The sequence below is a fragment of the Lithobates pipiens genome, unplaced genomic scaffold (assembly GCF_037356315.1).
Source record: "Lithobates pipiens isolate NorthernLeopardFrog02 unplaced genomic scaffold, aLitPip1_a1.2 Scaffold_16, whole genome shotgun sequence".
Classification (NCBI taxonomy): domain Eukaryota; kingdom Metazoa; phylum Chordata; class Amphibia; order Anura; family Ranidae; genus Lithobates; species Lithobates pipiens.
The window spans coordinates 258,958,471-258,982,513 of NW_027507748.1; the positions used below are offsets into that span (position 1 = coordinate 258,958,471).

General features: G+C 43.3%; 1 protein-coding gene across 1 annotated transcript in view; it reads left to right on the forward strand.

Annotated features, from left to right (window-relative positions):
• The first annotated feature begins 10,005 nt into the window (after positions 1 to 10,005).
• EPS8L3 (EPS8 signaling adaptor L3) overlaps positions 10,006 to 24,043 on the forward strand; it is a 186,792-nt gene continuing 172,754 nt past the window's right edge. Inside the window, exon 1 of the mRNA XM_077481329.1 lies at positions 10,006 to 10,341. The gene's annotated coding sequence lies outside the window, so the exon portion shown is untranslated. The remainder of the gene's footprint in view (positions 10,342 to 24,043) is intronic.

Sequence of the window (24,043 nt, forward strand, 5' to 3'; positions counted from 1 at the left end):
TCCCCTACTTTTTGCTTTGTGTGTTGAACCCCTAGCAGTCACTATCTGACGGAACGTGGACATTAAGAGTATGAGGGTTCGGGATAGGGAATTTAAAATCTCCTTATTTGCGGACTACATAATTCTTACGTTAACCCAACCTAGGACCTCTTTGCCGGTTCTTCATGTGGAATTGGAACGCTATGGAGCCTTATCAGGGTATAAAATAAACACTTGTAAATCACAAGCCCTCCCCATAAACACAACAGAAGAAGAGGTAGAACACTTGAAAGCTAACTTCCCCTACAGCTGGAAAACTACTGCTTTAAAATATCTGGGGATCAAAATCACCCCGAAGTACTCTACCCTCTTTCAGGAAAATGATCCCCCCCTTTTTCAGAATATTGAAGGTCTCCTACAACAGTGGAAAAAACACCACATTTCCTTACTAGGATGGATAGCATTGGGGAAGATGACAATCCTCCCGAAACTATTGTATCTTTTTCAAACCCTACCCATCCCTGTCCCTTATGGCCAATGAAAGCACTTACAGGCCGAGCTCTTGCAGTATACCTGGAATTATAAACGACACAGAATCCCGCGCTCGGTACTACAGCCGGCCCGGACTGATGGGGGATTAGCGTTCCCCAACCTTATTAAATACCACCAGGCAGCGCAACTGAAGGCGATCACCTCCTGGTTCACGCTTCGATCCTATAATAAATGGACCGAACTAGAGAAACTGTGGCTGGCCCCAATACATCAAAATAGTCTTCTCTGGAGTGCAAACGCGGAGGTAGACCCCTCACGGCTGCTTGGTCCCATGGCGCAGCTCAGGAAGTTGTGGCGCAAATTAGCGCAACAACATAATCTATCCTCAGTTAACTCGCTCCTGACTTCCTTTGCTTGTAACCCCCGAGATGCCAGACAGCCTGACCCACCAGATGTCCTCTCCCTGGACCACGAGAGACCTATTCCACTATGGAAGTTTGGTAGACCCCTGCACACATAAACTGAAATCCTTCATGGATCTACAGGCCAAATTTGACTTGCCGAAGCAAGCATTCTATGGGTACCTCCAAATCCGCCATTACGCCTTAACCTTTGCACCAAACCTGCAATTCTCCCCACCTACTCCGTTTGAAAATCTCGTCCTAGCAGGTTCCGCCCAAAGAGGCCTGATCTCTGACATTTATAAAATTCTTACCGAAAGACCTATTGCATCAACGGGCAAGCATGCATACATGCTTAAGTGGGAAAAGACTTTGGGTGAGGAGATACCCATGGATCAATGGAGGACTATATGGATCCAGGCGGCCAAGAGCTCGATCTGCACGTGGTATAAAGAAAACACTTACAAAATCCTATACTTCTGGTACATGACCCCAGATGTGCTCCATGCCATCTATCCAACTAGTTCAGACCACTGCTGGTGATGCATGGGAGCCAAGGGAACACTGTTCCATATCTACTGGGAATGCCCACAGATAGTCCCTTTTTGTACATTAGTCCAGCACCTTTTGACATGTCTCCTTGAAAGGGCAGTCCCTTGTACCCCTACATTTTTATTGCTAGGACTGCTTCCATTGAAAGCACCGCCCCCACAGCGAAAACTAGTTAGGCATGTCCTCACAGCGGCATGCTGCCTGGTGGCGCTGAATTGGAGGCGCAGCTCCCCCCCAACTGAAGGAGCTTTATACGCTAGAATAAGGGATATAAAATTAATGGAGAAAATTATGGCGAGGATTCGGGACCGCCTGGATGCACACAATATGGTCTGGGAGTTGTGGCATCGTTGGGAGGAACAAAGAGACCCAGGCAGTGGCACCAGATGATGACGACCTACCCTACCACCCCCCTCCTCTATTCTTCTTTCTTTCTTTTTTGTACTTATACAAATGTTACGAGTAAAAGATATGGTTACTTACTACTTGAGTTGGATAATGAATAGCCTGACATTAACATTTAAGATCTTGGTTTCCAGATAGAGAGTAACTTAGCACTTAGGATATATTGCAACCGTGTATGCTAAGAAAACAAGTACTTCATGTATAAATGTATAAGCACTGCAATTGGAATGTATCTGGAATATTACTAAATAAAATTGTTATTTATAAAAAAAAAAAACACTTCAAACTGAGGGAAATTCCACATCGGTGTCCCATGAAGATAAGCATCAAAGGGACACAAAAATAGAAATAATGCAGATAATACAAATGCTGTAAAAGAAATCTGTAAATCCACTAGAAGCAATAAAGGCATCCCAGCCCAACATCTGTCCTATGTTGCTCGCTTATATTTAAAACCAGAGCCAGATTAATGGGATGAGATGCAAAGATCCGAAATGGGACCAATATAAGGAGTAGTTGTTGAGTGGGGTGTTGGAATACAGAATTGTATTTTGTGTAAAAACTACTGTACATCAGTATTTAGTAGAGATATATTCTTCAACCAGTAGATGGCAGCGTTTATACGTTTGTAGCTACATCTATGGTATTCTCTATATCTTTTTCATGAATAAAGTTCCTGTTTCCAGCCTGCATTTAAGCAGCAAAGTTCAAGTGGACTGTGCACTGTTTGTTCTGTAGTGCCTTATATAGAATTTCTAACACCTTCCATGTGTATTGTACTGCAAATACTAGATATAGGTTGGGAAAGTTGCCACTTTTTTGGTACAGAATCCAGGAAGTTGTGGAAAGAGATGATTAGCAGAAAGGCAGCATTCACAACATGAAAGGTAGTTTTTCAAGTAAGCTTATACTGAATAGTCAAAAATATCCTTTGCTATCACAATGCTGATGTTTTAAAAGGAAAGTGTATGCAGTGACTTTAGATAATTTTTTTTTTTTTTTTAGGAAATTGTCATTAACCACTTAAGCCCCAGACCAATGTGCAGCCAAAGGACCAGGCCCCTTTTTGCGATTATAAATATCCCCAAAAAATATATAAAAAAACATTTTTTTCCTCCGTTTAGGCCGATATGTATTCCTCTACATATTTTTGGTTAAAAAATAGCAATTAGCGAGTATTGATTGGTTTGCGCAAAAGTTATAGCGTTTACAAAATAGGGGATAGTTTTATAGTATTTTTATAAAAAAAATTTTTTTACTAGTAATGGCGACGATCAGCGATTTTTATTGTGACTGCCACATTATGGAGGACACATCGGTCATTTTTGACATATTTTTGGAACCATTGTCATTTATACAGCAATCAGTGCTATTTAAATGCACTGGTTCCTGTGTAAATGACACTGTTAGTGAAGGAGTTAACCTCTAGGGGGCGGGGAGCGGTTATGTGTGACGTGTGTGTTTTTTTTTTTTTACTGTTGGGGGCATGGCTTGGCATGTGACGTCACTGATATAACAGGGAACAGGCGATTGGTGACAGCCACACTAGGAAGCACGGGGAGAGGTTTGTTTACACAGACCTTGTTGTTCAGCTCTGTGACCCAATCGCGGGACACCAGTGGCGATCGGGTCCACGAGTCCTGCGGCCACTGTCACGGAGCTCCGGACTGGCTGGGCACTTAAAGAGCCATGTACAGGTACGTGATTGTGCCCAGATGTGCCATTCTGCTGACGTATATCGGCGAGAGGCGGTCCTTAAGCAGTTGAAGAGGAAGTAAACCCTGATGGGTTTACTTCCTCTTTGTCTCCCTGCAAAGGTAAAGCATAATGTGCATCGCATCGCATAGTAGCCCATTATCTGTCACTTACCTGACACAGGAGCAAGCGATGTCACCTCTGTCGCATGAGGCATCCATCTTCTTCTGGGTAACGCTGCTCTGGCCACTCGCAGCGCTGGAGCAGCGATGACATCACTCCCGCACATGGGAGCCGCCACTAACGGCATATCGCCATTAGCAGCGGGATGCTCAGTGTGCCTGCGCACCGTAGACAGCGGTGCCTGTCTTTTTGTAAATATCTCCTAAACCGTGTAGGTTTAGGAGATATTTCTTGGACCCACAGGTAAGCCTTAATCTAGGCTAACCTGTAGGTCAAAGTGGTTTGTAAGGGTTTACAACCACTTTAAACCCACAAGTAGATGCTCATATATTAACCACTTAAAGTGTTCCTAAACCCACAACAGTAAAATTGGTCTGTATATGCAGCATAGCATGCTTGTACTCACTGTGGAATTTAAGGGGTTAATCCCCTGCATTGTGTAAAAATGCTGCTTTATCCTGTATGCACAGATCCTCCCCCTCCTGCACTGTCTATCTGGGGAAGGCCAGATAACACAGGAAGGGTAGTTGACCTGCACATGCTCAGTTGTGTCTTTTATGCTGGAGAGAACATTTACTTGTTCTCAGAGATAGCCAGGTCATATGATATTGACATCACACATGTGAGCGTGTATACAGGCTGTAGTGGAAATCTCCTCCTACTTGAACTCTCAGCACTGGAGAAACTGTGCAGTTTATCATGTAAACGTGGTATACAAATCATCTAAAAAGCTATATAGTGGCAGTATTTTAATGTAAAAAGATGATTTATATGCTTTGGGCACTGTGGTGGGGGGATGAACTATTTTCATATTACTGGGTTTAGTAACCAAAAGGATTTTCCACCTTTAATGTCCAGGCCATTTTTTGCGATACGGCACTGCATCGCTTTAACTGACAAGTGCATGGTCGTGCGACGCTTACCCAAACAAAATTGACGTCCTTTTTTCCCCCCACAATTAGAGCTTTCTTTTGGTGGTATTTGATGACCTCTGTGTTTTTTTTTTTTTTTGTGCTATAAACAGAGAGCGACAATTTTGAAAAAAAAAAAAAAGGTCAGCAAGTAGTTAAGCAAGATTACTAAAGCTGACCTCCAGACAGATAAAAAAAAAAAATGAGTGCAGCTATGTATGTTTTTAAAATAATTATAATGTATTTCTACATACAAGTAGTATATAGGTAAATCAATTTTCCTGGATATCAGATTTAAAATCTCGCTGTCTGCACAGCAACACTTAGACTGGGCGAGATGACATCAGAAGCCAATCACGTACATGACCTGAGTAGGAACATACTGACAGGAGGAGAGAGCAGAGATGTTGATTTATTAGTGTGTTGCGTCTCCTTCCTTGGCCAATTAACATGCTGTGGGGGCAGTGACATTACTGTATTCCTTAACCACTTAAGGACCGCCGCATGGCAATGTACGTCGGCGCAATGGCACCGACAGGCACAAGCACGTACATGTACGTGCTCGCCTTCCAGCGGGTGGGGGGTCCAATCGGACCCCCTCCCGCTGGATGCAGCAGTCCGTTTCGCTGCAGGAGCGATCCAGGATGAGGGGATGGTTTCTGGCCATCCCCTCTCGAACGCTCCTGGCGAATGAGAAGCTTCCCCCGCTGTGTAGTAAGCACAGTCAGGGAGGAAGTGATGTCATTCTCCTCGGGGCGGTCTTTTTGACCAGACTGCGAGGAGAACACAGAAAGTAAGTGTGCACCAACACTACACTGACATGTAGGTACACATAAGCACACAAATCCCCCCCCCGATCACCCCCCCCGATCACCCCCCCCCCCCGATCGCCCCCCTCCCAGTCACAGTGTCACCGATTGCAGTGATCATTTATTTACTGATCACTGCATTTAGTGTCTGTTGTGACAGTAAAAACTGTCAGGGCAGTTAGTGTTAGGTCCAGGGTAGCCCCCTACCCCCCCAATAAAGGTTTAACCCCCTGATTGCCCCTAGCGTTAACCCTTTCACCCCCTTTTGCCAGTGTCACTAAGCGATCGTTTTTCTGATCACTGCATTCGTGTCACTGGTGCCGCTAAGTAGCTAGTTATTTTTTTAGGTTCACCGCCACGTTTTTATAGCGCTAGGTACCCCGCTATACTACCCAATAATGGTTTTAACCCCCTGATTGACCCTAGTTAACCCCTTTCACCCCCTTTTGCCAGTGTCACTAAGTGATCGTTTTTCTGATCGCAGCATTAGTGTCACTGGTGCCGCTAAGTAGCTAGTTATTTTTTAAGGTTCCCCGCCAGGTTTTTATAGCGCTAGGTACCCCCATATACTACCCAATAACGGTTTTAACCCCCTGATTGCCCCTAGTTAACCCTTTCACCCCCTTTTGCCAGTGTCACTAAGCGATCATTTTTCTGATCGCTGCATTAGTGTCAGTAGTGCCGCTAGGTAGCTAGTTATTTTTTTAGGTTCACCGCCAGGTTTTTATAGTGCTAGGTACCCCCATATACTACCTAATAATGGTTTTAACCCCCTGATTGCCCCTAGTTAACCCTTTCACCAGCGATCACCTTATAAGTGCCACTGGTGACGCTGGTTAGCCAGTTAGTTGTTTAGGTTCCCCCGTCAAGTTTTTATATAGCGCCAGGGACCCCCATATACTACCTAATAAAGATTTTAACCCCCTGATTGCCCCTAGTTAACCCTTTCACCAGTGATCACCGTATAAGTGTTACGGGTGACTCTGGTTAGTTCGTTTGCTTTTTTATAGCATCAGGGCACCCACCATTTATTACCCAATAAAGGTTTAACCCCCTGATCACCTGGAGGGTGATATCAATTAGGTTTTAGGGTCAGGGTCTGCGTCGCCCCAGGCAGCGCTAGGTTAGTGCCAGTACCGCTAACACCCACGCGCAAAGCATAAACCTCCCGTAGTGGTATAGTATCTGAACAGATCAATATCTGATCTGATCAGATCTATACTAGCGTCCCCAGCAGTTTAGGGTTCCAAAAAAACGCATTGTTAGCGGGATCAGCCCAAATACCTGCTGGCACCTGCGTTTTGCCCCTCCGCCCAGCCCTCCCAAGTGCAGTATCGATCGATCACTGTCACTTACAAAACACTAAACACATAACTGCAGCGTTCGCAGAGTCAGGCCTGATCCCTGCGATCGCTAACAGTTTTTTTTGGTAGCGTTTTATATCTAAATCCGGAAGGCAGTACTTGGTTTTCGAGGTCCCGTAGGTGGCTAGGCTCCCAAAAAGTCCCCCACATGTGGTATCCCTGTACTCGGGAGAAGCAGCAGAATTTATTTTTCGCTGTAATTTCACTTATGCCCTTAGCATGTGTGAGCAATATATCATTTAGTGACAACTTTGTGCAAAAAAAAAAAAATTGTAATATTCCTGCAACTTGTGGCAAAATATAAAATATTTCATGGACTCAACATACCTCTCAGTAAATAGCTTGGGGTGTCTACTTTCCAAAATGGGGTCATTTGGGGGGGTTTTGTGCTATTGTGAAATCAAAAATTTGCACCCTTAGAAATCCTGAAGGCAGTAATTGGTTTTCGGGGTCTTGTACGTGGCTAGACTCCCAAAAAGTCCCACATATGTGGTATCCCCGTACTCAGGAGAAGCAGCAGAATATATTTTGGGGTGCAATTCCACATATAACTATGGCATGTATGAGCAATATATCATTTAGTGACAACTTTTTGTAAACTTTTTTTTTTTTGTCATTATTCAATCACTTGGGACAAAAAAAAAATATTCAGTGGGCTCAACATGCCCCTCAGCAATTTCCTTGGGGTGTCTACTTTCCAAAATGGGGTCATTTGGGGGGGGGGGGGGTTTGTACTGCCCTGCCATTTTAGCACCTCAAGAAATGAGATAGGCAGTCATAAATTAAAAGCTGTGTAAATTCCAGAAAATGTACTCTAGTTTGTAGACGCTATAACTTTTGCGCAAACCAATAAATATACGCTTATTGACTTTTTTTTACTAAAGACATGTGGCTGAATAAATTTTGCACTAAATTTATGACTAAAATTGAGTTTATTCGATTTTTCTTATAACAAAAAGTAGAAAATATATTTTTTTCTCGAAATTTTCGATCTTTTTCCATTTATATCGCAAAAAAAAATCGCAGAGGCAAACAAATACCATCAAAAGAAATCTCTATTTGTGGGAAGAAAAGGACGCAAATTTTGTTTGGGTACAACATTGCATGACCGCGCAATTACCAGTTAAAGCAATGCAGTGCGAAATTGTAAAAAGACCTCTGGTCCTTAGGCTGACAATTGGTCCGGGGCTGAAGTGGTTAACCATCACAAAAAAAAGGTGTTACCCACCTACCTGTGCTGTCTGGCAAAGGAGTATAAATCACAAAAGTGACTGAGAAACCTGTTAAAATACATTTTACACATGTGTTTTGTTTTTTGCCAAGCTATTTGCCTTGATTCAGCTTTAAATTTTCTCCTGTGTATTATGTAAATAAGCATAACCTTTCCTGCATCTAGGCTTATCACAAATACGTCATGCAACTTAGTAAGGTCTTATCTTTTGCCTCTTTTGCTCTCTGCCTTTTATTTGAAATGTCATGAGCAAAGAACATTTTTTGAAATGATACACAAGAACAAACGCATATAGATAAACAAGGATCATTTTGACTTATTTGTGAAATATTTGTCAGATTCTTCCTATTCTAGATATTATTGAAGAGTCAGGCTTAATGGTAACTTCTCTTTTGGTGGAAAAAAATAGCAAATAAAAAAACAATAATATAGCATATAGCTATAAAAGCCATATTGTAATTGAATGTTATTAAAAAAAATGTTATTTGAAAAATTGCCTTTCCTTTTCAATCTTCAGCACTTTATTTTCTTAGAATTCAATGCAATTTGGTGACCTGGAGGCATTCAGTATACCAACCATTGGTGACAAAATGCTCTCACAAATGTACTGGTGTGTTTGGCTGGTTGACTTTCCAAGAAGTCTGTACTAAAGCAGGCCATACATGGTCGAATTTCGAACAAATAATTTTTTTAAAATCAGAAAGTTTTTTTTTTTTGTGATCCGATGAGGCCACCATTGTTTTTTGAAATTCGGCCAACCAAGCCTTCAATTTCACCTTATGTTGCTAGAGAAAATAATTTTTGTAGCCGGGAATCTTCTTTTCTCTCTGTAAACCTTTCTTTTCTTACACATGCGCATTTTTTTTTCTTATTACATTTCTCGCACGATTCTCCCATCATTGATTAGAAAATCGTTTGCTTTTCAAAAAATTTCCAACATGTCCGATTTCCCAAATTAAAAAATCGCCCATTGCTGTAGCCCACTAATGGTGCAAAATTCATATACATAAATTCTTAGATAAGATTTTTGAAAGAAAATTCTTTCGAAATTTGAACCGTATATGGCCGGCATTAGATATAAGTCAGATTATAGGCATCCTCAACAACAAAAATTAAATTTTTAGTGAGATACTTCCAAAGGGTTAATCACGTCTAAAGGGATGCAGACTCTGCATTTTCCTCATTAGAACTCTGTAATTGCATTAGCTGATTAATAATGGAAAAAAGTAATTCCCATTCAGATTCAATCTGCAGAAAGCAAACAACTTTTACTTCAGAGCAGAAACAAGTTTGTTAAAATCCCTGTGATGAACAGAGGGGATTGTTGTCCTCAACAAAAGTACAGTTATGCCGCATACACATGACCAGACTTTCCGGCAGAAAAGGTCCGACGGTCTTCCTGACGGACCTTCGGTGGAGTTACGATGAACTTCCAAACTAAAGTCCATTTGAAAGTCTGTGCATTTTGAATGTGATGACATACGATGGGACTAGAAAAGGATGTTCAATAGCCAGTAGCCAATAGCTGCCCCTGTGTCGTATTTGGTCCATCAGACCAGCATACAGACGAACGGTTTTCCCAATAGGAATTGAGGATGTCGGACAGATTTGAAACATGTTCTATTTCTAGGTCTGTCTGAATTTTTTTAAAGAAAAACGATCAGACTATCCCACACACGATCGGACTATCCAACAGAATGATTCCGTCTGATCTATTCTGCCGGAAAGTCCGGTCATGTGTACACGGCATTACTCTTTAACTTTGGGTATGTATTAACAAATGTTGCTGTCAATACGTTCACATTCTTTCACTAATCAGGCATAAACCAGGGTTAATATTTAACAAATAACAGTGATCGTAAACAGTTTCTTAGCACTTGCTTAAGGATCACACAAGCGTTGCCAGGATGATGTATCACATAAAATACCACAGCTGAGTTGCTCACACCCATATATTATTGTTTAAATGGAATTAAAGGTTGAGAATTGGCCAACACACGAGGTGCAAATGAAGTCCCATATGACCACGCAGGGCTAATGGTGCTGTGAACAGTAACATGTATTATCTGCTTAGGTATAATTGCCTTTCGCTCGATTATGCAAAGGCCTGAGTGTATGTCCTGGGCAAAGGGCAAAGGGAGTGTCACCTCAAAGTAGAGAGATAATTGTATCCTTTTTAACCATAGTGCATGTGTCTATTAGCACCATACCTGCATCGTTACATTGAAGATTTTCTAGAACCCTGCTAAAGTATCATTTGGACATTGTATTGTGGATGGACTTCTAACTGAAGATAGCTTATCAGGATCAAGTCAAGAGGTAATCAAATCACTAGGTGTATGAGTTTTTACTTTTTTTTTATTCAATAATTTTCATGCATTTTCGTAAGAAATTATAAAAATACCTGGTTATTGCAGGCAGGTTATTCTTAATACATACCGGCCTATTACAAAAAATTTTGAAGTTCAAAATGACAAATATAAACTGTTTTAAAGGGAATTCATCATGTCGATGTTAACGGAGAAGCTCTCAATTAAGGCAGCCAATCTTTAAGACCTCTACATGTACTTATTATTTTAAATATGCATGCTTGGAGTCAGTGAGACCCACTGCATCTAGAGCTTTCTCAGTTGTATAAGTACTGGCACAATTCTATTTTTAATTAATTTTAATTTAATTAACAAAACCTTACAAAACCTTACATATTCTTGAATCCTTAAATTATATTAAAACAAATTAAAGATGAAGTAAAGCCAGATAGGCTTTACTTCCTCTTTTGCAAGGCCTGCAAATGAAAAGGATAATGGGCTAGTATGCATTGCTGGGGGAAGAAACAGTGCAGTGGTCCGTTTCTTCACAGCGCATACGCCAATGATGACATTGGCACACTACAAGTGAAATATCTCCTAAACGGCACTAGTTTAGGAGATATTTCCACTACCTATAGGTAAGTCTGCTTCTAGGCTTACCTATAGGTAAATGTCACACAAAAGGGTTTCCAACCCCTTTAAAGTAGATGTAAACTCTAATGGGATGACATTGTGTTTACTAAATCATTGTAAATCATAAATGGTTGCAGGCACGTCCTGTCTACATTATTATTATAATATAGGATTTATATAGCACCAACATCTTGCACAGCACTTAACCATATAAAGGGCAGACAGTTACAATACATGAGGGTTAGAAGGCACCTGCTCATGAGAGTTTACAAATCTAATGGAGAGTGGCAAGTGGTACATAATGTAATAACTGTGAGGGATGGGCTAAAGAATGAAAAGTTTAATTTTTAGGTGGAGGTGAGATAGGCTTCCCTGAAGAGATGCATTTCAGGGATCACCTAAAGAGGGACAGAGTAGGAGTTAGCTGGATATATTGATGTAGAGAGGTTCAGAGGATGGGTGAAATCCTGGACATGAGCATGGGAGAAGAAGACATACTGCACTTGTATGTAACATATCCCTTTATGAATGATTTTTATGATTAATTACAGATATTGAACAACTAGCATATTATTTGGACAATTAACACATGCTCATATTTTTTCATATTCTGGATCAGGATATTGGTTTGTGAGGAGCTGGGGAATTTAGAAGTTCAGAAGGGTAGAAGGACTGGGGCTGGCCAAAGAACAAGGAAAGCTGTAAAACAACGAATGTGTATTAAAGCTGTACATGCACATCATACCCACTGCCGAGAGGGGGAAAAAAAATCTCCCTTCTCTTTTAGATAATCACGCTGTTCCTGTGGCAACATGTTTTGGGACACAACCTTTTATCCCTTTATGGAGCCTATCAGTTGGATTGTCACAGCTTTATGTGGGGCATTGACCCCTACTATTTTAATTGTAGTGTGTCAGCATTGTCTAATTTTGCACCAGAATGGTTACCTGACCCTAAGGCAAATATAGCAGAAGATACTCTAGTAAGATATTTTTGTCCATTGTGGACAAGCCTCCAAAAAAATATTTATTGTTTAACCACTTAAGGACCAGAAGGATTTAACCACTTCCTGACGAGGCCATTTTTTGCGATACAGCACTGCTTCGCTTTAACTGACAATTGCGTGGTCGTGCGACACTGTACCCCAAAAAATTGACAACCCTTTTCCCCAAAAATAGAGCTTTCTTTTGGTGGTATTTGATCACTTCTGCGGTTTTTATTTTTTGCGCTAAAAACAAAAAAGACCAACAATTTTGAAAAATAAAAACAATATTTTTTACTTTTTGCTATAATAAATATACCAAAATAAAAACAAAACAAAACAAAACAAATGTATTCATCAGTTCGGGCCAATATGTATTCATCTACATATTATTGGTAAAAAAAAAATCGCAATAAGTGTATATTGATTGGTTTGTGCAATAATTATAGCGTCTACAAAATATGGGATATATTTATGGCATTTTTAATTGTTCATTTTTTTTTTTTACTAGTAATGGCAGCGATCAGTGATTTTTAGTGGGACTGAGACATTGCGGAAGACAGATCGGACACTTTTGACACTTTTTTGGGACCATTGACATTTACAGTGGATATAAAAAGTCTACACACCCCTGTTAAAATGTCATGTTTCTGTGCTGTAAAAAACTAAGACAAAGATAAATAATTTCAGAACTTTTTCCACCTTTAATGTGACCTATAAACTGTACAACTCAATTGAAAAACAAACTGAAATCTTTTAGGATGGGGAAGTAAAAATAAAAAAATAAAATAATGGGGTTACATAAGTGTGCACACCCTCTTATAACTGTAGCTGTGTTCAGAATTAAGCTATCACATTCAAACCCATGTTAAATAGGAATCAGTACACACCTGCCATCATTTAAAGTGCCTCTTATTAACCCCAAATAAAGTTCAGCTGTTCTAGTAGGTCTTTCCCAGCATTTTCCTGGTCACAAAAGCCATGGTCCGTAGAGAGCCTCCAAAGCATCAGAGGGATCTTACTGTTAAAAGGTATCAGTCAGGAGAAGAGTACAAAATAATTTGCAAGGCATTAGATATACCATGGAACACAGTGAAGACAGTCATCATCAAGTTGAGAAAATATGGCACAACAGTCACTGGACAAGAACTGGATATCGCTCCAAAATTGATGAAAAAATTAGAAGAAATGGCCAGGGAGGCTGCCAAGAGGCCTACAGCAACATTAAAGGACCGCAGGAATATTTGGCAAGTACTGGCTGTGTGGCTTTATGGCTGTGTGGTACATGTGACAACAATCTCCCACATTCTTCATATGTCTGGGTTATGGGGTAGAGTGGCAAGATGGAAGTCTTTTCTTAAGAAGAAAAACATCCAAGCCTGGCTAAATTTTGCAAAAACACATCTTAAGTTTCCCAAAAGCATGTGGGAAAATGGTCTAACAAGATTTAACCTTTTGGCCATAATTCTAAAAGATATGTTTGCCACTAAAACAACAGTGTACATCACCAAAAGAACACCATACCCACTATGAAGCATGGTGGTGACAGCATCATGCTTTGGGGCTGTTTTTCTTCAGCTGGAACAGGGGGCCTTATTCAAAGTAGAGGGAATTATGAACAGTTTCAAATACCAGTAAATATTGGCACAAGACCTTCAGGCTTCTGCTAGAAAGCTGAACATGAGGAGGAACTTCATCTTTCAGCATGATAACGACCCAACATCCAAATCAACAAAGGAATGGCTTTACCTGAAGAGGATTAAAGTTTTGAAATGGCCCAGCCAGAGCCCAGACCTGAATCCGATTGAAAGTGGGGTGATCTGAAGAGGGCTGTGCACATGAGATGTCCTTGCAATCTGACTGATTTGGAGTATTTTTGAAAAGAAGAGTGGGCAAATATTGCCAAGTCAAGATGTGCTATGCTGATAGACTCAGATTCATACCCAAAAAGACTAATGCCGCGTATACACGATCGGAATTCCGGCCAGAAAAAGACCGATAAGAGCTTTTCATCGGAAAATGCGACCATCAGTATGCTCCATCGGAATTTAGGTGTCTGAATTTTCGCCAGCCAAAAATTGATAGCATGTTTTCAATTTTCCTGACGGAAAAACTTTCTATCGGAAATTCCGATTGTGTCTATGCAATTCTGACACTCCAAAAATCCTGCATGCTCAGATTCAACTACGAGATGGAAGCTATTGGCTACTGGCTATTGAACTTCCTTTTTCTAGTCCTGTCATACGTGTTGTACGTCACTGCGTTCTAAACTATCGGAATTTGGTGTGACCGTGTGTAGGCAAGACAGCTTGAGCGGAATTCTGTCGGAAAAACCATCAGATTTTTTCAGACGAGAATTCCGATCATGTGTACGCGGCATGAGTCATGAAATCAAATCAAAAGGTGCTTTAACAAAGTATTCGTTTAAGGGTGTGCACACTTATGCAACCATATTATTATTTTTTTTTTTGTTTTACTTCCCTCCACCTAAAAGATTTCAATTGGTTGTTTAACTGAGTTGTACTGTTTATATAGGTCTCATTTTTTTACTTCACAGAAACCTGACATTTTAACAGGGGTGTGTAGACTTTTTATACCCAGTGTATACAGCGATCAGAGCTAAAAATAGCCACTGATTACTGTATAAATGTTATTGGCAGGGAAGGGGTTAACACTAGGTGGCAATCGAGGGGTTAAATGTGTTCCCTGGGATTTGTTTCTAACTGTGGGGGGAGTGGACAGACATGGAGTAGAGAGTTCGCTGTTTGTAATCGCTAGGAACAGCAGAGCTCTCTCTACTTCCCTGACAGAATGGGGATCTGTCTGTTTAGATTGATCTGTCTCTCTCAGGAGTGATCGTGGGTCGGCCACGTGCATCGGCTCCAGCATAAAGCCGGCGGCATAAAGTGGCCGCTGTACAGCTATGATGATTCGTGCAGGGGAGCCAACCTGTGTCATGGTTTTGCAATAGTTTGCTTACCTGTTTCCATGTGTTCATCTCTAGAGACCAGCCGACCCTCACCTGACTGCTTTTGTAATCCATCCTCTGGCATGACTCCACCCTAGCTCCTATCAGAGAGCTCTATATTAACCTGTGCACTGCAAGCCAACCCTGCTGATCAACCTTTGTGTGTTAGCTTCCTGTTACCTGCCGTGTGCTCTGCTGCTATTCTGTTACCGACTTTGGCGTGTCCTTGACTATCCCTGTTTGCCTGTGATCCTGACCTTTTGACGTGTCCCTGACTATTCCTGTCTGCTTGTGGCCCCGACCTTGGCTTTGTCCCTCACCATCCCTATCCTCCTGTTGCCTACTGTGGGTGTGAGCTGGGGAACCCTGGGGGTCGCGACCTGGAGCCAGTTGCAGCCAAGTCCATCCTCACTACTAGAGGCGCTGGTGAACACCTGCTGGCTCTTAGACTCTGCACCCCAGGGAATCTTACGCTCTAACCTCAGTGGGATCTGTCTCCCATCTGCAGCAGTCAGCCGTAGGGTCCACAACCTTGCGGTGCACTCCTGATCCCTACGGTGTGCATCTGTCACCTCGCCTCAAGGTGACCTGACAACCTGCCACCGTTCAACGATGGCAGCTGGTCGTCAAGGTGTTAATATCCCATTGTGGACTTCTGTTTGTGGGACGGAACCATGGGACCCTCTGGGTTAGATTTGAGAAACACCACCCCAAAACAGACACAACATTTTTCAATGGTACATAATATCCTGCATGCTGAGAAGAGGAGGCAGACAGACATGCAGAGACAGAAGTGGTGGCATGCTGTGATAAAGGGCACTGGGAGAGCAGTGTGAGGAGCCAGGCAGACAGGCGGACACCCTGGGACAGAAGTGGACAGGAGCAGCGAGCATGCTGTAGGGCGTGGGACAGGAGGAGCGACAGGCAGGCAGGCTGTGAGTGGAGCCTGTAAGTTAGGGCACAGGACACATATACAAGGGAGCTGGAACAATAGGAGGGCTCTGTGAGTACTGAGTCAGGGGTAGTAACTAAGGCCCTGTGAGAATCTTGGAGTAGTTTGGAGTACTGTGAGTAATTTGGACTACTGTGAGCAATCTGGAGTATTGTGATTATAATGAGTAACTTGGAGCACTGCAAGGAGAGCTGTGAATAATTTGGAGTATTGTAACAGTGGAGTGAAATAACTTGGGGCATTGGGAGTAACTTGGAGTACTGTGAGTAATTTGGAGTAACTTAGGGATTAATTGGGATCACTGTAACTCGAGGCACTGCGAGTTGTGTGTAACAGTTGCATGGAGAGTAACTTGAGTATTGTGAGTATCTAAGGCAGTGTGACTAACTGAGGCACTGTAACTTGGAGCACCAGATCACTGGGAGTACTGAGACAGTGTGCATAATCTGGGGGAATAGGAAGTCTCAGACTTTGTGGGTAACTGTGCACTGAGGACTGAGTCACTGTTGGTACTGAGGCACTGGTTGTATAGAGCGAGAGCAGAAGGAGAGGATTCCATGTGGCCAGTGAGCAAAACGGGAAGAGAGACTGGGGACTGTTTGATCAGTGAATGGAAGCAAGAGGAGAGGTCTGCGTAGGCTGGGTAATCAGTATGTGGTACCAGGAGGAGAAGATAATGTGGCCCTAGTGATCAATAAGGCAGGAGCAGGATAAGAGGACGCCATGGGCCGTGTTATTAGAGATCAAGATAACCTAAACAGTTAAGGAAACAGATTTTGCTCAGAGTAGAATAAGGTATGTATGTAGGACGTTCAACAGCAAATTATATAAAACAATTCTTATTTTTTCCTTGATTATCCCCATTTGGGTAGTGGGTAAAATGTCCAAAAGGTGTGGTGATATGACATTCCTTGAAGAGCAGCTCCAGGGTGGATACTGCTGTGCAGGAAGTGATCTAGTTACATAGTATATTTACATAGTAGGTGAGGTCGAAAAAAGAAACAAGTCCAACCCATGTGTGTGATTATATGTCAGTATTACATTGATTATCCCTGTATGTTGAGGTCGTTCAGGTGCTTATCTAATAGTTTATTGAAACTATTGATGCCCCCTGCTGAGACCTCCGCCTGTGGAAGTGAATTCCACATCCTTGCCACTCTTAGCCCTTGTACACACGGTCGGACATTCCAACGGAAAATGTCCGATCGGAGTGTGTTGTCGGATAATCCGACCATGTGTGGGCTTCATCTGACTTTTTCCATCAGAATGCCCGACCAACAAAGTTTGAGAGCTGATATAAAAATTTTCCGACAACATGATCCGATCAGATTTTGTCCGATCATTTGTAGAGAATTCCAATTGGACAAAGTGCCACGCATGCTCAGATCAAATTACTAGACCAAAGCTATTGGCTACTAGCCTGAACCTAGTCCCGCCGTAACTAAATAACGCCATCACGTTACGAACGATCGGATTTTCCGACAACTTTGTCAGACCGTGTGTATGCAACACCAGTTTCAGACAAAATCCATCTGAAAAAATCTGACGGATTTTGTTGTCGTAAAGGCCGACCATGTGTACAAGGGCTAACAGTAAAGAACCCTCTATGTAAGGTTAAACCTATTTTCTTCTAATTTTAATGAGTGGCCACGAGTCTTGTTAAACTCCCTTCCACAAAAAGGTTTTATCCCTATTGTGGGGGTCACCAGTATGTTATTTGTATATTGAAATCATATCCCCTCTCAAACGTCTCTTATCCAGAGAGAATAAGTTCAGTGCTCGCAACCTTTCCTCATAACTGATATCCTCCAGACCCTTTATTAGCTTTGTTGCCCTTCTTTGTACTCGCTCCATTTCCAGTACATCCTTCCTGAGGACTGGTGCCCAGAACTGGAAAGCATACTCTAGGTGCAGCCAGACCAGAGTCTTGTAGAGCAGGAGAATTATCATTTTATCTCTGGAATGAATCCCCTTTTTAAAGCATGCCAATATTCTGTTTATTCTTTGTTAGCAGCAGCTTGGCATTGCATGCCATTGCTGAGCCTATTATCTACTTGGACCCCCAGGTCCTTTTCCATCCTAGATTCCCCCAGAGGTTCTCCCCCCAGTGTATAGATTGCCTTCATATTTTTGCCACCCAAATGCATTATTTTCCATTTTTCTACATTGAACCTCATTTGCCATGTAGTTGCCCACCCCATTAATTTGTTCAGATCTTTTTGCAAGGTTTCCATATCCTGCGGAGAAGTTATTGTCCTGCTTAGCTTAGTATCGTCTGCAAATGCAGAGATTGAACTGTTTACCCCATCCTCCAGGTCGTTTATGAACAAATTAAACAGGATTGGTCCCAGCACAGAACCTTGGGGGACCCCACTACCCACCCCTGACCATTCCGAGTACTCCCCATTTATCACCACCCTCTGAACTCGCCCTTGTAGCCAGTTTTCAATCCATGTACTCACCCTATGGTCCATGCCAACAGACCTTATTTTGTACAGTAAATGTTTATGGGGAACGGTGTCAAATGCTTTTGCAAAATCCAGATACACCTGTGATGAGAGGGCCCATGGGACCCAGAATCCTTTGGAAAGGTTGGGAAACCCTTGTTTTAGCTCCCCATGTACCACTTATGTCTAAGTCACCCTATACCATCCTGGCACAGGGTAACTGAGAAAATATATCTTGGATTACTTAAAATGGGACAGTAATATTTATCTACAATATCTCCCAGGATACATGTAAAGACTATTCTTGGTTTGTTTGATTCTGAACTCAACATGTTAGTTGAGAGAGCTGATCACATTGGCCTTTGTACAATGTAGAAGACAGGCCGACTCCTGCTGGAGCTCCTGCTATTGTGTGAAGGTGTCCTGCGTTTATACTTATGATAATGTATAACCTACTGTGTGAAGCTCGGTGACAACAAGTCTGACCAGTGAAATCCTGATTAATCATAACAATTTTCAGGAGGGCACGGAGTCACGTTGGCTTCTTTAAGGGATTCGTTAATTAGCTCATGTTAATTAGGTTTCTGGTTGCAGTTGTATTGTTAGAGTAATATGAATATTTTGGCTCTAATAAACAGTCTATGTTCAGCAACTAAACAAGGTTTGTCTTGTTTTGTGCTTGTGAGTGGTTGGAATATCTGATATCTATATTCAGACTGGGAGGAGGTGGTATATGATGAAAGCACTCAAGTGGAGTGTGGGATATTATGTTACAACACCACGTCTACGGGCTTTCCTTTATCTAGATGGCAATTCACCTCCTCATAGAAGGTTAATAGATTGGTTTGGCAAGAACAATTCTTCATGAATCCAAGGTTATTACTGCTAATGATATCATTCTCATTACTAAAATCTTTTATATAGTCCCTTATCATCCCCTCCAAGAGTTTACACACTATTGATGTTAGGCTAACTGGTCTATAATTAGTTTGGACTAAATGGAGGAATTGAAACTACTAATACATGAGGAGGATTTCAATTTTGTGCCAATAACAGAGACCTGGTTTGATAGTACACATAACTGACTTGAGACTGTCTAGGGGTTAGGGATGAGCTTGGTGTTCGAGTCGAATGCATGTTTCTGGGTGTTGTATGTGTGTTTCTGGGTGTTGTATGTGTGACCTGAGTGCAGTATACACCATTATCCACCTATATAGCTAATAATATTGCTCTTCTGTAATTGAGCTTTCAGCCATCTGCAGGAGTTTCTAGGTGTTGTCTGTGTGACCTGAGTGCAGTATACACCATTATCCACCTATATAGCTATATTGCTCTTCTGTAATTGAGCTTTCAGCCATCTGTAGTAGTTTGTGGGTGTTGTCTGTGTGACCTGAGTGCAGTATACACCATTATACACCTATATAGCTATATTGCTCTTCTGTAATTGAGCTTTCAGCCAGCTGCAGGAGTTTGTGGGTGTTGTCTGTGTCACCTGAGTGCAGTATACACCATTATACACCTATATAGCTATATTGCTCGTCAATAATTGAGCTATCAGCCATCTGCAGGAGTTTCTGGGTGTTGTCTGTGTGACCTCAGTGTAGTATACACCATTATCCACCTATATAGCTAATTATATTGCTCTTCTGTAATTGAGCTTTCAGCCATCTGCAGGAGTTTCTAGGTGTTGTCTGTGTGACCTGAGTGCAGTATACACCATTATCCACCTATATAGCTATATTGCTCTTCTATAATTGAGCTTTCAGCCATCTGTAGTAGTTTGTGGGTGTTGTCTGTGTGACCTGAGTGCAGTATACACCATTATACACCTATATAGCTATATTGCTCTTCTGTAATTGAGCTTTCAGCCAGCTGCAGGAGTTTGTGGGTGTTGTCTGTGTCACCTGAGTGCAGTATACACCATTATACACCTATATAGCTATATTGCTCGTCAATAATTGAGCTATCAGCCATCTGCAGGAGTTTCTGGGTGTTGTCTGAGTGACCTCAGTGTAGTATACACCATTATCCACCTATTTTGCTCTTCTCTAATTGAGCCATATGCCATCTGCAGGAGTTAGTTGGCGTTGTGTGCCTGCAGCACAGCACAGTATACACCGGTATCTACCCTTTAATTCCTGTTGTTCTATAATAAAGGCATCTGCAGGAGTTAGTGGGTGTTGTGTGCCATTACCATGTCTGGAAGGCCAACAAGGAGAAGCAGACAGGCACGGGCCGATAAAAGAGGGCAAGTCATCATGCCGAAGACTTGGTAGAGTGGATGACCAAGCCCTCTTTATCTTCCTCAACCTCTCTCACCCAGGCTCAGGGTACTAGCAAAGCAGCTGCCAACGCATCCTCTTCCCTCGTCTCAATGTCATCATCAGTGACTCCTTCCCTAGACCCACCACATCCTCCTGAGGAGTCCCCTGAACTGTTTGAGCACAGTGTTGGGTACATGCTCCAGGAGGATGCCCAGTGTTTTGTAGGCTCTGATGATGATACTCAGCTAGAGGAAGGCAGTAGCATGAGAGCAGAGAGAGGGGATACTCAAGAAGGACAGCAATCTGACAGTCATGTTCCACAAGCTGCAGCATACTGCCAGGTTTGCTACAGCGATGAAGAGGGAGGGGATAATGAAGGCACTGACTCCACGTGGGTGCCTGGTAGGAGAGAGGAGGAGGAGGAGGCACATCTCCAATGAGGCAGGATGCCCTCTGGGGGCCAACTTAGGGGCAGCACACTGACTGAATCACACTGCAGAGCTCCACATGTGCAGGGCGCAAAACATCAGCCGCTTGGGCACCACATGCTTGACCAGACATATGTTGACCTGCCATTCCAGCTTAAGCCAGGATTGGTGGTTTGCGACAATGGCACCAACCTCCTCTCCACCCTTCGGCAGGGACAACTGACCCATATGCCCTGTGTGGCTCACGTCCTTAACCTGGTGGTGCAGTGGTTCTTGGGCAGCTCCCCGGACTTACAGGATGTCCTGAAGCAGGCCAGGAAAGTCTGTGTGCATTTCCGCCGATCATTTAATGCCTGTGCTCGGCTGGCTGAGCTCCAAAAGCAGTTGAACCTGGCCAAGAACCGCCATATATGTGACATGCCCACCAGGTGGAACTCAACGTTGGCCATGCTGCAGGGGCTGCACACGCAGCAGAGGGCCATCAATGAGTACCTGTGCGACTACGGCACCCGGACAGGGTCAGGGGAGCTCGGTTTTTTCTCACCACGCCAGTGGGGCATGATCAGGGATGCATGCACTGTCCTGTCACCGTTTGAGGAGGCCACAAGGATGGTGAGCAGTGACAGTGCATGCATCAGTGACACTGTACCTCTTGTCCACCTGTTGGAGCATACACTGCGTGGAATAATGGACTGGGCACTTGAGGCAGAACAGAGGCAGGAAGAGAAGGACTTCCTTGCCTCTCAAGGCCCCCTTTATCCAGACAGTGTTCCTGCTGTCCCACCCATAACACAGGAAGAGGACGAGGAGGAGGAGGATGATTGTGTCAGCATGGAGGTGGAGGCTGGCACTCAGCATCAGCAGCAGCAGCAGTCTTTTAGAGATGATTTACAGTCCCAAGAAACCTGTGGACTTGTACGTGGCTGGGAGGAGGTAGCTGCGGATCATGTTGTCCTTAGTGACCCAGAGGACTCCGGACCGAATGCCTCAGCTAACCTACACTGCATGGCCTCCCTGATCCTGCAAAGCCTGCAGAAGGATCCTCTTATTCTTCGGATCAAGGAGAGGGACCATTACTGGCTGGCCACTCTCCTTGATCCACGGTACAAGGGTAAGGTTGCCGACCTTATCTTGCTGTCGCAGAGGGAGCAGAGGATGAGACATCTCCGGGAGGCCTCGCAGAAAGGTCTGTGCAACGCGTTCCCAGAGACTGGGAGGTTACAACCTCCTGGTCCTGGACAACGTGTTGCTGAGGCATCAGTCAGAAGGAGCAGTGGAGAAGGTGGCCGTCTGACCGATGCGTTCAGACAATTCTTTAGTCCACAGCCCCAAGGTATGATCGGTTCCAGCAACCATCGCCAGCGTCTGATTTACATGGTGCAGGAATACCTAGGGGCAAGGTCAGACTTGGACACCTTTCCCACTGAAAATCCTCTGGCTTACTGGGTCTTGAGGATGGATCACTGGCCACAGCTTGCACAGTATGCAATTGAGCTACTGGCCTGTCCTGCATCCAGCGTTCTTTCAGGACGCACCTTCAGTTCTGCTGGTGGCTTTGTTACAGATCACAGGGTGTGCCTGTCCACCGACTCGGTTGATCGACTGACCTTCATAAAGATGAATCAGTCTTGGATCACCCACAGCTACCAAGCACCTGAAGCTAATGTAACCGAATAATTTTTTTTGAAATATCACATCCCTTCAAGACTGCCTATGCTTATGCTGAGTGACTGTCCTGTTATGTTGACTGTCTATCCTCTTCCTCCTCCGCTGATATCTTGGAAGAACATTTTTGGTTCTGGGTGATGCCACCAGCCCAATTTTTCTGCCCCTGTTTAACAGGGGCGTTTAATTACAATTTTTGATGCAATGCTTTGCAGCAGGGCTCATTCCTGCACTACAACTAGAGTATATGGGAGAGGTTGCAGTGTCGTGGCACCAGCACCAGTGCCTAAGGCCCAATTTTTCAGACCCTGTTTAACAGGGGCATGTAATTACAATTCTTGATATAATATTTCACAGCAGGGCCCATTCCTGGGCCCACCGAGAGTAACTGTGAGCACCAGCACCACAACCACCAAAGGCCCAATTTTTCTACCACTGTTCAACAATGGCATGAAATTACAATTCTTGATATAATCGTTCACAGCAGGGCGCTCCAGCGCCCACCAAGAGTCACTTTGAGGGCTTACAATGTTGTGGCAACACCAACACCTTTTTCCGCCATTTCTGCAGAGCATATAGGACAGGCCCCTGCTTTCAAACATCCAACTTACAAACGTCTCTACTTGCAAATGGAAGGAGACAACAGGAAGTGAGATGAAAAAAGACGGACGGCAAAACAAATTATACAGGGGTGATAACTCTTCCCTATGTTTTCCAAAAAGCTTAAAAAAAGTTTTTTTGACTGGAGCTACACTTTAAAAATGTACCAGTTCAAAATTACAAACAGATTCTACTTAACACAACAAACCTACACAGTCCCTGTCTTGTTTGCACCGCCTGTATACTGCTGTTCTGAGTATATAGGGCCTGGGGGTACCACACCTTTCCTTTTTTTAATATGGGTACGGGTTCCCCTTAATATCCGTACAAGACCCAAAGGGGCTGGTAATGGGCAGGGGGGCTACCCATGCCATTTTTCTCAATGATTTTCATCCATATTGCCAGAACCAGATATTACATTAAAGGGGTTGTAAAGGTAAATGTTTTTTCACCTTAATGCATTTTATGCATTAAGGTGAAAAAACATCTGACAGTGTCTGCACCCCCAGCCCCCCCCCCGTTTTACTTACCTCACCCCTCGAATGTCCCGCGCTCGTCCCCCGACATCTTTTCCACCATTCAGCCTGGCCGCTGATTGGCTGGAGTGGATGGATGGAAAGCAGCGCTCACATCCACTGACGCCGAGCGCCGGGGGGCGGGGTTGTGTGATACAGCGAGCGACTATAGCCGCCGGCTGTATCACGGGAGCGCGCCCGCAGATGCTTCTCACCATGAGCGTGAGAAGCATCTGAGGGAGGAAGCAGAGACAGCCG